Source organism: Astatotilapia calliptera, chromosome 1 (genome assembly GCF_964374335.1).
Source record: "Astatotilapia calliptera chromosome 1, fAstCal68.1, whole genome shotgun sequence".
NCBI classification, from domain to species: Eukaryota; Metazoa; Chordata; class Actinopteri; order Cichliformes; family Cichlidae; genus Astatotilapia; species Astatotilapia calliptera.
In genome coordinates this window covers 5,168,636-5,182,556 of record NC_137422.1, presented here as the reverse complement: position 1 = coordinate 5,182,556, position 13,921 = coordinate 5,168,636, and the positions used below count along the sequence as shown (strand labels likewise).

At 45.5% G+C, this 13,921-nt stretch overlaps 1 protein-coding gene across 8 annotated transcripts in view; it reads right to left on the bottom strand.

Annotated features, from left to right (window-relative positions):
• ppip5k1a (diphosphoinositol pentakisphosphate kinase 1a) overlaps positions 1–804 on the bottom strand; it is a 30,120-nt gene extending 29,316 nt beyond the window's left edge. For all 8 annotated transcript variants that reach the window (XM_026148003.2, XM_080301816.1, XM_080301760.1 and 5 more), the window contains exon 1: positions 674–804. The gene's annotated coding sequence lies outside the window, so the exon portion shown is untranslated. The remainder of the gene's footprint in view (positions 1–673) is intronic.
• Positions 805–13,921: the final 13,117 nt, after the last annotated feature.

Here is a 13,921-nt window from a genome sequence, read left to right as displayed (position 1 = left end):
TTTGAATGAAAGTAATATGTTTGAATATAGTTTTCTTATCTACAGTGGGCTCCACCAAACCGGTTCTTGGTTCTGTGTGTCAGTAAAAACAACCTGCTCGCCCCTGCTTTACCGACACAGCTAAACACAGTGATACTAACTACGTGAAGAGATTGCATTATTAGCATGGAGAAAGACGTTTTAGTGGCTCGGGTTCGAGTTGGAAGAAGGCCTGATGGGTTTAACTACATGAATATAACACCCAAGGCGGGAGAGAGCCAACTGACGGACAGCTCGCATGAACGACCCCTGACATGTAAGGGTCCGACTTTAAATACCATTGTATGCCAAAAGGACTTGTTGTCCCGAAATGTAGGCTACATAAACGTGACTCGTTATTAATATCCACATTTAAACCCCAAACCGCGAAAGCTGGTTGAATACAAAAGCCTCACTCGGCGAAGAAATTATCGTTAGGTGCCGTTACTTTTCTCATTTTTCATTTTGACATTTAGCTAATGTTAGCATTCAGCTAGCTGGCTCGCCAATGTAAACAAGTCTCCCCAAGGCCATTCTGACTGCATCTGAAGCACAGTCCAACCAGCCCGGCAACTATCGGTGGTAACGCCTAACACCAGCTACATGCCAAGCACGTTCCCGTTCTCAGGGCTTCAGGACAAAAGTGTGAACTCACGGTGTTACTGGAAGATTTACCACTGCCATCGGCTCTCTTCCGTCCCTTGACAGTATGCATGTGAAACCAATCTTTTTATTTTTCTCAGGTTGACATAGGCCGATGAGCGTGTGAATCAGCCAATCAGAAAAGCGAACTTCCTGGGAGGCGTAACGTAAAAACAAATCACGTGTGCCAATGAGGGACACTCAGCCCAACGAAAAAAAAAGGATCGTTAGCGTCCTCTAGCGTTGATACCAATAAATCATATTACACCCCATGAATTAAGAAGGGGATGTCGCTCAGGTCGATATGTGTGTGAAGGCAGACCAGCAAATACTTTTGTCAATTATCTTAAAGTTTTTTTTACCTTAATGAACTCTTTTTATGTTTTTTTTCCAGAGCTTAAGAGGAGGAGACAAATGTTTTGTCTGTCTGATAAGATTGAAATATTATGTGATATTTACTATAGTATTTAAAAACATCTCTGATGGTCAGCGTCTCCCACCCCATGCATATAAATGCTGCTGAACTGCAGAGCTGCTTCAGTGCCAGACTGCTGCATCCTCGATGCATGAAGGAGCGTTTCCGCAGGTCCTTCCTCCCTGCAGCTGTCAGACTGTACAATCAGAACTGCTCCCAACAAACATAGATGTTTACATCAGCGCTGTAACTTGGCACTATTTTATCAACCGATTCACACTATAACCAGGAGTTGCCTCTTATCTGTATTTAACTTTAGTTAATTTAATAACAGTACAGTACTCTGTTTTTGGTAACCATTGTCCTTGATGTAAATATGTAAAAATTGTGCGTGTTTCTGTTCTGTGTCCTGTTTCTTCGTATATGTGTCTTTCTTGCTGCTGTCACACCCAAAGTTCCCCTTGTGGGACAATTAAAGGATTATTCTATTCTATAAAGGTCAGCCTCTTTCTCTTGTCACAGAAGAAGACTTCCAGCAGGAGAGTAGCCTTACGTGCTCCTGTCACTACTCTTGTTGGCAGTCTTTTCCCCACTCCACTGGTACCTTTTGTGGACAGAGATTAGAGGAGGCTGCTCCCTCAACCCCAGACCTCTGCTTTTCAAAAAGCAGGAATGGGAAAGAGGACTGCTGGGAATCCAAACCCTTTACTCCTCCATAATGAGAAGCATGAAAGAGAGCTGCACAGAGCTGGTAGAGGCAAAGAGGAAGAAGGTGAGTTTTGGCTAAAGGTCCCACCCTAAACTTCAGGTCAACAGGCAGGAACACAGAGGAGAACTACTGGGAGCAGTAAGCCTCGACCTCAGGCCTCAACTTCACAAACGGGAATGGGAAAAAGAATGATCTTCTTCAGTTCCTGTCCTAATGGAGGGTTCTAGGAGAGGCCCTTTGGGTGCCTGTTGTGGGCTGATAATACAAAGTGACAAACATGTTTGATCTACGAGTGGAAAACTGGAAAACCCTTTGTGATTGGCAAGGTTTACAAGGTTTTAGTATCTAGCAAATACCTGTTCCTCTGTAATCTTGGAAGCTGGTTTCTGAATCCAGCAGGACCACTGAAGCCACAGGCTGCTTTCTCATGAGTCTGGCTGGGTTGGCAAGCTACATGCACTGGGGCTTTTTTAACATTTGTCTCTTTTTTAATTGATTTTGTTGTAAATAAAAGTACTAATATTTAATATAATTTTCATATTCTGTGGTTCTTATAGCTTGTGGAGGTCAGTGTCTTGTTCTACAGCACTTACTGCTGATGGGATCTAGCGTCAGCTGAGCATTGGACTGCTCAGATTGTCCAGGCTCATGGAGAACATGGAAATTCCACATAAGGCTGCTGAATGAAGGCATCAAGCATGAAACCCAACAGGAGTCAGGACAGGAGGACATACAGAAGATGATCTAAAACCATATATGTTTTTTTTTAAAGTATGAACTTTTTGCAATTTTGCTTCTGTGCACCACCGCAGTGAATTTTAAATCAATCAAGGTGTGATTGAAGTGCAGACTTTCAGCTTGAATTCAAGGCTTTTAAAAACACCTTCCAGGAATTAGAGATGTTTAATCCCTTCATTTCAGAGGTTCAGCCTTTTTAAAAGGTGACCCTCACATCTTGCAGGAGCTTTCCTCTCCTCAGGAGCTCCCTCTGCAGGAGGGGGAGATACAGGAGAGGTGGAGGAAGATCTCAGCCTGAGTGTTTATTGTCTTATGTAGTCTGGAAGATGAGTGGATGGTGGGGTGGGTGCAGTTTTCTCTGTGGTGGTGGTGTTGGGTGGACTGTCCCGGGCTCTGTGGGGCCGGGAGGCGCTGCTGCACTGGGCCCCGGTCTGGATGGGCCTGGGCCCCCTCTCCCTGGCGGGTCGCGGAGTATGGGGGTGCCTACTGGGGTCAGCGGGGGAGCTGGCCCCAGGGAGGGGTCACTTGCCCCTCCCTTCCTTCCCTCCCCATCTCCAGCTGCCTCCCTCTTCCCGCTCCACCACAACCACCCACACATGCAGGACCTTGGAGTAGGGGTATGTCACCAGGGTGCAGAGGAGGCTACCCCCCCCCTCCCCCCTCTGTCCCCTTCTGGCTGCCTCTGCCTCAATTTTATCCCACAACTTAGACATTCACATTACTCACACTCTCATTACACATACATATAGGATCTTGGGGGTGGGCACGATACACGGAATCCAAAGTACCATCAGGGTGTACACCCCACCCCTGGCGTCGTTGCCCACCTCTCAATTTTAAATACACGTAGACATTGAGGGCTAGCAGGAGGGACCATGCGCTTACTTGCTGCTCTCTGGCAGGTAGCTCCATGCCCTCCTGGGTTTTAAATGCACCTTAGAACACACATGCATCAACACTACAATGAGCGGGTGGAGGGAGGTTTGGACTCTTCTCTCACCCCCATTCTCTGCGACCTGCTGGAGCGGGGGGCTAGGAGGAGGAGTTGGCCGTCCGACTGCGGTCTGGAGTGTGGGGCCTTCCTGCTGCTGCGGAGTCGGGGCGGTCTGCCTCCCCCCACCGCAGGGAAAAGGGTAACACCACCTGGGTCTGGGTGCAGTTCCCCCCTCCAGGGGCAAGGGTACCTAGACCCGGTTTGTAGAGTACGCTTGGGGAGTGTGATCGTGTGTACAGCGTCTCTTTATGTCTGTCTCCACGTTGGTTGAGTGTGGAGTAAGTACATATGAGAGCATGAGGGTGGGAATGGATGTTTGTATCTGTGTGTGCCTGTATGTCTGTGTCTATATGTCAGGTTGGGTGTCAGGCGCCACCTCTCTGGGGACATCTCAGGCCCTCCAAGGTATGGAGGCCTATCTCCCCCTACCACCACTTCCCCTGCCAGTGGCGGACTCCCTCAGACATCGGTGCGTTGGTGGTTCTTTGTGTCCGGGGATGGGCGTCCAGGTACACACTGGCTCACTCCTTGGCGGCCGCTTATCGGGGCCTGGAGCCTGGGGCTCGCTCGGGCCACTTTGGAGGTGGGGTGCCCCCGGCCTCTCGGCCTGGGGCTCGGTCACTCAGGCACAGCTGGCTGCCGGCGGAGCTCACGGGCGCGTCACTGCAACCCCCCCTGGCTTCTGCTCCGCGGCTGCTGAGTGAGCCCTCATCTGGGACTCTCCTCAGCTCTTTCTGGGACAGTGGCGCGGCTGCCCCTCTGTTGGTCTTCCTTGGTCTCTTGTGTTCTGGGGGCCTCTGGATGTCTGGAGTTTTGATCTCCTCCATACCTGCTTCATGCCCTGGAGGACGGGGCTGTGGCCCCCCCACACCCTCTAGCAGATCATTACATGAAGGAACCTTTTAAAAAAACAAGCGCGTCCATGCTCACAGGTGTACACACGGGTGATCACACCCACAAACTACACCCTTTTTGGCTCCTACCTCAAAGCACACTGTGTTCTGTTGATCTTATATGCTGCACAATAATGTTTAATATTTAGTATTTACTGTCATATTCCCATATATCATTGTGATGTTGTTTATTCTATTACTCTTGTTCTCTTCTGCTTGTTTTCTTTTTTCTTTCTCAGCAGGTGATCCAGGTGATTGATATATGCATTTTTTTTCTCTGCCCGTTCTGTTGGTTTATGTTTTTTGCCCTTCTCCCCCGTCCCTCTTCTCAGCTGTTTCTCTTTCCCTCTTTCTTTCTCCCCTTCTTTCCCCCAGTCAAGTCTGTCCCGTATTCAGTAAGTGAAAATAAAATAAACAATAAAAGGTGAATCAAATGGACCATTACGGCAAGGCTGGGATGGTCAGTTTGGTAAAGTAAATCCGTTGGGCATCTTTCTTTGCCTTTAGACAACAATTCTGATGGCAAAAGAGCCAAACGGGACAGGCAAAAAAAATAAATAAAAAAAAAATAAAAAATAAAAAAAATAAAAGGTGACCCTGCACTCTTGGAACAAAACCTCCGTCCTGCCGCTGCTGTTGATGTGAGGGCCAGCTTTGACGTCAGTGTTTCTCTGAGCCACTGTGTGCAGACAGGACCCTGTAACCACGGGATACTCGGTTACATACTTGTGTCCAGGCCAATGGGCGGTTGCAGAGGACTGCTATGAAAAGAGCATTTTATTAACAGCAGGCTCAACAGGGTGGTAACAAGGCTCTTCTGTAAGCGAACGTGCAGAGGAGTGGGGGTGCCCATATCCACAAATATTGCTGGTAAAAAATAAAACTACCTTTTAGTTGTCAGTGTATAGAGTAAAACGGGCTGTCAGGTGAAGAGACATCTTTTGTCACACATTCACTCAAATAAATCTAAATGATCGTATTCTCTTTCACTACTACGAGCGTCTGCCACAAAGACCCTCTGTGAGGAGGCCTCTGCTGCCCTCCACCCTCATATGGCTTCCATTTGCCGAAGTCAGGGCCGTTACACTCTCTGTGACTTACAGCAGTAGGTCAGCACACGTCAAGAGGTTTCATTATGAATGCAGATCCAGTCTTTGTGCCGCTGGACACCAGCCTGCTGCTGCTGTGCTTCCTGTCTCCAAGTCGCTGAACGAGATGATGGATTTCCTCTTTTTATTAGAAAAACACAATCAATGTATCCTACCGTGGATTTGGAGATCATAGCACAAGTTGATTGCAACGATAAGCTTCAGTTCATCACTGATAGAGATGATATCTTGAAATGAGCATTAAAAAATCCCCCAATAATGATTTAAATATCTGACACCTCAGAAGTTTAATTCCACTAACTGACTGTTGTTCAGAAACACCAATTAACCATCTGTTCTATTATAATTTCATTATAATATTCTCATAAGGATTCTGGCCATCGCAGTAAACCAATGGAAAGTGAACCAGTTCACATAGACTCTAGTATTAAAATGTCAAACACTCCTCAGTAGGTAGTTTTCCTCTTAAACTGTTCAACGGGTGAATTTTTTTTTTTACGAGATAACACAAGGTAAGATATTTGATTTGTCCCAAAAGTTCACAAGTCTACCATTTGGATACTGGTTAAGCTTATTGGTTTAGCTGTGGCCACTTTGATGGGTGTAGACTAGCTAACAGCTGTTTTCTAGGCCTTTTTCCATGAAATTGCGGCTCTGGGCCTGCTGTTGGTTGATTTTTTTAAATGAATTATAGAACAAATGTTTGACATATTGTGGAAGAAGATTTCTGCTTTTTGGTGAGTGAAAGTTAAGCATTATATTTGTATCTTACTTAGCTACTCTGTTTATGTGTGTCTGTGCATGCACCCTACATGGACGCACCACTTGCTAACCATTGTTAGCATCAGCTAATAGCTTAGCACTCCACCCTTTCTTCCAAACATGCAGCCATTTATGGCCGAAACAAAATACCAGGTCAGAAACGTATTTGTGAATAATCAGCCATTAGTGATATCGTTATAAAATTACCTGAAATCATTTATGTTTATTCATTACTGTGCCTGTGTCTAAACAGGTAGAGTGACTTCCTCATTTATATTTTTTGCATATACTAGAAAAAAAGAAATAAAATAAAAATAAATACAGGTGAAAATTGTGCTAGTTATCCAAAGGGTTCCCTTTATGAAGAAGCTAGAGTAGCTTTAAGCTATTTTGCCACTACCTGTAAACACATCCTGTTTGGCCCACTTCAATGAGTTTGGGGTCAGAAAGTCATACAAAACACTTATAAGACTTCTTGTAAAGGGTGGGGACACATGTCTCAACAGTAGTGCCTTGATAGAGTAATCAGTGACTCTGGGAGTGGACCCAGCAGTGGTCTGGCTGAGGGAACTTGTGTTTTATTAGCTGTGATTTTGGCCCAGCAGAAGAAGGTCTGCTCTGTCCTCCACAGGACACGCAGCTCTGTGACAAACACCATAAACAGATTAACTACCCAATCTCATTTTAACGGGAAGGTAGCTGGATGTTTAAAATGATATATTGGCTGACAAAACTGTGACTACACTGTCATGATGACACATTAAAAAGTATTTTTAGATTTAGGAAACAGTCTCCATCTATCCCTCAAGCTGGGGTCCTCTACCAGAGGCCTGGGAGCTTGAGGGTCCTGCGCAGTATCTTAGCTGTTCCCAGGACTGCGCTCTTCTGGACAGAGATCTCCGATGTTGTTCCCGGGATCTGCTGGAGCCACTCGCCTAGCTTGGGAGTCACCGCACCTAGTGCTCCGATTACCACGGGGACCACCGTTACCTTCACCCTCCACATCCTCTCCAGCTCTTCTCTGAGCCCTTGGTACTCCTCCAGCTTCTCGTGTTCCTTCTTCCTGATGTTGCTGTCATTGGGATCGATCACTACGGCCGTCTTCTTCTGTTTGTCTACCACCACTATGTCCAGTTGGTTAGCCACCACCATTTTGTCCGTCTGTATCTGGAAGTCCCACAGGATCTTAGCTCGGTCATCCTCCACCACCCTTGGAGGCGTCTCCCATGTTGACCTCGTGACTTTGCGGCCATACCTGGCACAGATGTTTCTGTACACTATGCCGGCCACTTGGTTATGGCGTTCCATGTATGCCCTGCCTGCTGGCATCTTGCACCCTGTTGTTATGTGCTGGATTGTCTCAGGGGCATCTTTACACAGCCTGCACCTGGGGTCTTGTCTGGTGTGATAGACCCCAGCCTCTATGGATCTTGTACTCAGAGCTTGTTCTTGTGCTGCCATGATTAGTGCCTCTGTGCTGTCTTTCATTCCAGCTTTGCCTAGCCACTGGTAGGAGTTCTGAATGTCAGTCACCTCTGCTATCTGCTGGTGGTACATACGAGGAGCCTGTCCTTCCATGATGGTTCCTCTTCTTTCTTGAGTTTCTGCTGCCTGAGGTATTCACTGAGCACACGGTCAGTTGGGGCCTTCTTCCTGATGTATTGGTGGATGTTTGTTGTCTCATCCTGGACTGTGGTGCTGACACTCACTAGTCCCTGGCCTCCTTCCTTCTATATATATATATATATATATATATATATATATATATTAGGGGTGCAACAATACTTGTAACGATATTGAACCGTTTGATACAGTGCTTTCGGTTCGGTATGCATATGTATCGAACAATACAAAATTTTACATTTATTTGATCAACTTTCCTTCTGACTATGCTGTCTGTGTTGAGTGCTCAGTGGATCTGCGCTCGACAGTGCAGCCTAGGCGGAGTAGTTAGCACATGATTCTCCTTATGGGGACCTGATATGTTCAATATGCTGCTGAGAATATAGCTCAGAAGAAGCGTATAGTATAGCTTTTACTTTGGAAAGAGCCATTTCTCTGTAATAAACTCTCTTTTCCAAAGATGAGTGATTTCTTGATCAGATAGATTTATTATGTTATCCCTTTGTTGTTTCAGCAACATTAAATTTAAAAACTGTACTTTTGAGTTAAAATATATATTTATAATTTTAATAAATGACAAATTAAAAAAGCATGAACATTTTTTTGTATCGAAAAAATATCGAATCGTGACACCAAAGTATCGAATCGAACCGAACCGTGAATTTTGTGTATCGTTGCACCCCTAATATATATATATATATATATATATATATATATATTGAACTACCAGAAGGCAACATTGCAGACATAGAGGACAGTTACAAGTACCTGGGGATCCCGCAGGCAAATGGGAACCATGAAGAGGCCGCTAGAAAGGCTGCAACCACCAAGTACCTGCAGAGGGTCAGGCAAGTCCTGAGGAGTCAGCTGAATGGTAAGAACAAGATCCGGGCCATCAACACATATGCCCTGCCCGTGATCAGGTACCCTGCTGGGGTAATAAGCTGGCCAAAGGAGGAGATAGAAGCCACTGACATAAAGACAAGAAAGCTCCTGACCATGCATGGAGGGTTTCACCCCAAGTCCAGCACCCTGAGGCTGTACGCTAAGCGGAAGGAAGGGGGCCGGGGACTGGTGAGTGTCAGCACCACAGTCCAGGATGAGACAACGAACATCCAAGAATACATTGGGAAGATGGCCCCAACTGACCGAGTGCTCAGTGAATACCTCAGGCAGCAGAAACCCAAGAAAGAGGAGGGAGACGAGGAACCATCATGGAAGGACAGGCCCCTGCACGGTATGTACCACCGGCAGATAGAGGAGGTGGCTGATATCCAGAAATCCTACCAGTGGCTGGACAAAGCTGGACTGAAAGACAGCACAGAGGCACTAATCATGGCAGCACAAGAACAAGCTCTGAGTATAAGATCCATAGAGGCTGGGGTCTATCACACCAGGCAAGACCCCAGGTGCAGGCTGTGTAAAGATGCCCCAGAGACTATCCAGCACATAACAGCAGGGTGCAAGATGCTAGCAGGCAAGGCATACATGGAACGCCATAACCAAGTGGCCGGCATAGTGTACAGGAACATCTGTGCCGAGTATAACCTAGAAGTCCCGAGGTCAAAATGGGAGATGCCCCCAAGGGTGGTGGAGAATGACCGAGCTAAGATCCTGTGGGACTTCCAGATACAGACGGACAAAATGGTGGTGGCTAACCAACCGGACATAGTGGTGGTAGACAAACAGAAGAAGACGGCCGTAGTGATCGATGTAGCGGTTCCCAATGACAGCAATATCAGGAAGAAGGAACACGAGAAGCTGGAGAAATACCAAGGGCTCAGAGAAGAGCTCGAGAGGATGTGGAGGGTGAAGGTAACGGTGGTCCCCGTGGTAATCGGAGCACTAGGTGCGGTGACTCCCAAGATAGGCGAGTGGCTCCAGCAGATCCCGGGAATAACATCGGAGATCTCTGTCCAGAAGAGCGCAGTCCTGGGAACAGCTAAGATACTGCGCAGGACCCTCAAGCTCCCAGGCCTCTGGTAGAGGACCCGAGCTTGAAGGATAAACCGCCCGCAGGGGCGTGCTGGGTGTTTATATATATATATATATATATATATATATATATATATATATATATATATATATATATATATATATATATATATCTCCGATGTTGTTCCCGGGATCTGCTGGAGCCACTCGCCTAGCTTGGGAGTCACCGCACCGAGTGCTCCGATTACCACGGGGACCACCGTTACCTTCACCCTCCACATCCTCTTGAGCTCTTCTCTGAGCCCTTGGTATTTCTCCAGCTTCTCGTGTTCCTTCTTCCTGATATTGCTGTCATTGGGAACCGCTACATCGATCACTACGGCCGTCTTCTTCTGTTTGTCTACCACCACTATGTCCGGTTGGTTAGCCACCACTATTTTGTCCAAGAAGGCATCGGTGGGCAAGAGACGAAAACAGGGTGTTGTTGGAATGCTACTACGCAAGTAACCCCGGCGGAAGGGGCTACATGAATAGGATGAGGGACCTATGGATTCTTCGATACCCAACATCCACAATGACGGATGGCCAAGCTTGAAACCTGGATCCCCCGTAGCCGGTTACCAAGATTACGTGAAGTACCCTCAGAAGGTCTGCTAGATGATGTTAATGCAGCACTACGGGCAATATATATATATATGTGTGTGTGTATTTTTATTTTTTGCACTGCATTTAAAAAACCCCCACATGAGTTCAATCATCATCAAATGTGCCTGACCCAGATTTGGTAGCGTCCCTCTAAGAAGATGATCAAGAAGATGCCTAATGCTACTTTGGGCTGCCTGTTTTGGACTCCTCCCGGGATCAAACTGGGGATCCATTGATCACACAAATGTGAAATAAAACGTTTCCTTTTATTTTGATGTGGTGTGCACATAGTTTTCTTTTAGTAAATGTTCTCCCACTGACTAAACACTTTGTGTTCCTGTGGACTACAGAGTCCTTGGCCAAAGTCACTTCATGCCGGTGTTTGTTTTTCCTTTTAAGCTTGATGCTGTAAACTCTGCAACACCTCAGTTCCTAAAAAAATCCAAAAATAAACACAAAACATCAAATTTAACTTCTGTTAAATTCTGTTGTGTTCTGTTCTGTTTGACCGGATTAAATTTTAGACTCCAACAAGAGATTTGTTGTAGTTCCACTCTTCCACATAGCAAGCAAAAATAAACAGGCTCTGCTTCCAGGAGAAGTTCTCCAGGGGGGGTTTCTAACAAAAGCACTGGAGGGCAGACTTCCTGACTACAGCTTCTCAGGTCTCAAAAGATCAAATGGAAGTAGCTCGAAACTCATCAAACATATATAACAGCTGTGTCTGTGTTAAAGTAAAACATTCATTTAGGACAGGTGAAGCTTTATCAGCTTTTTCTTTGCTCTTTGTTTGAAATGCAATATCAGCTCACATAGTGAATAAAACAAATACAACTAAAAAAATGAACAAACGCTAAACAAAGCTTCATAAAGGCTTCCCTGCTGAAACACTGATGGCTATTTCCTTTAACACAGGAAAACAAGGAGGAGTTGCAAACTAAAGCCGCTCTACTGAAACTGTGATTTAAAAAAAATTAATGTGAAATTTATTCTCCAGTTTGTCAAATTCAAAAGGTTTGAGGCTCCTGGTTCTGGACTGAACCAGTACCAAAGACATGGTCAGTTGTAGCTAGAACCAGCACAGACAAAGAGTGACTCACACTAGGTGATCTGTACCGTGGTCAATGCTGATCGCCACCAGAGCAGCGCCCTCTCCCAGATCAGCTGATCTGAGTGCACAAGAGCGTTTGACCTGCAGAGTCCAGTTCGTAGAGTACAGTGACCATTTGATAAGGTGGGCCCGGCACGTTCAGTTGGACTCAGGCATGGTCTCTGTGCACTGTGCCATCTGCACCTGCCGACTGATCTCCAGTGCGTCACCAACAGCAGCTGCTCCATACAAATGTGTTTTTAATCACCACATGAGAGACTATAGTGTCTCACCGTTTCTCTGTTAGGGCACACATGCATAAATTGAGGCCCAATCCACATGCACAGGTATTTTTGTAAGCATTGCTTTTTCTTTGCATGTTGGCCTTTCTTCTCTTTGGGAAATATTACGGTGTGATGTTCTGCCTGAGAAAGAGTCGGTATAACTCAGCTGGTAGAGTGTGAAGGTTTGGATTGTTTCCACAGGGGATCTGCTCACTCACAGATCACCACCTCCTACAAAGCTGTTACATGTTAGGTAGCCTGGTACTTATACAGTGCTTTCTGCTCAATTTGAGCACTCAAGGCTCTATTTGAGTGCTCAGTTTTATTTCAGTCTCAGCAAAGTGGCGTACATACACAGAGAGGTGAAGACAAAGCAAACTGGTTTATTCTGTGTCATGCAACTCTCAGACAACAGCACTGTCTAAGGTGGCCTTTGCAGTGAAAGGAGCTTATGAATAAAGTTAAATGTCTCCTGATCCCCAAGGATTGAACCGAAACTCTGTCATCGATCCATGATGTGTGTGTGTGTGTGTGTGTGTGAGCTCAGAGACGACAGAATTACAATTATAATGTGCCTGTAACAGCCACAGTTGCATGAATAACTCACAGTTTACCGTTATTCTTATGTCACTGCATTACAAAGCTGCTTCTTCAGGTTCATGACAGTTTTCCAGCGTAGGGCTTGAGTCTTACAGTTTGGTCATCTTACCTCACTCTGGGTCCAGCATTAATAGCCCAACTTGTAGACACACCTCGTTCCAAAGACTGTGGATAAATAGCCTAAAAATGGAAAACTCTAAACATGGAAAACAGGGACAAGTGCTGAAACTCCGGGCATACAGGCGCAGCCGGGGCCTCCTCCCCCTCCTCTTTGAAGCAAAATCCAGGCAGTCTGGTTACAGTACACCATTCAGATTCAAATCCAGTCAGGCCAGTGCTCCCACTCTGCATCCATCAGCCTCCCATCACAGCATTCATACACCTGAGCAGCAAACTGTTAAAATCATAATTTGTGTTGCTGGAGGAAAAGAGTATTACCATCATTACTCAAACTCAAGCTAGATCCCAATCATGAGTGTCAATGGCACCAACCCATTAGCCATGTGAACGCTCTGTAATTTCTGCCCTACGAGCAGTGAAAGAGCAGCTTTGTTCCTAGTGTAGAGGTCCTTTATACTTTTTCAGGAGTGAAATCAAACACAGAGAAGGTGGGGGTGAGGCCTGATGGCAGGGTCCATTAATGAGTCCAGGTTTGACGTCAGGACAGCAGAAAACCATAAGGAATCTGTAGGGTGCCATTATTCACTTTATCTGATTAAAGGTTTAGTTTTTTATCATAAATCCTGCTGTGTGAAATATTTGGCTCAGAAATACCCTCGCATTTACTGTCACTTCATCTCTGAGACACTGCGTCTGCCGAACACGTCTGATTGTGAACATCAGCTGAAGAATAGCACCAAGTCATTTTCACCATGTCTGTGGGATGCTGCACATCCTTCCAGCTCCACCCGTTTCCCCTCTACACTCCCATCAAACGAATCACGAACCAACCCCCTAAAAACCCTGCACCGTTCTTTCAAAATAAAAGCATGGCATGATTCTGTTTTACTTTCTTTATAACTATGGCACTTTTTTGGACACAAGTTAAATTCCAGAACATACAATAACGTTAAGTAACTAAAATAAGCTCGCTGACCCCCTGATTGAAATGTTACAAATCATACTTGAATAGTAATGCCAATATTATTATTTTAAGACAACAACACAGCTTTTTTTTTGCCATTTTAAGGGCTCATAGTAATTACATCATCACTTGTCCAAAACCATGTGGGACAGCTTATAGGTTTCCATGTATCATCACATGAACTTCTTATGTTTCTATTATATTCATAATGAAAACAAATCCATGCAGTGAAATGTGTGATTATGACTAAACCTGGAGTGCAGAGATAAATCCCACTACGAGAGTTTTTATCAGTTCTTCTAAAATCATTTTACTGTGGCTGAAAAACTTCATCAGCAGCAATCCTGCCTCTGAGAAGCAATTGAAGTCACCATCTGCTC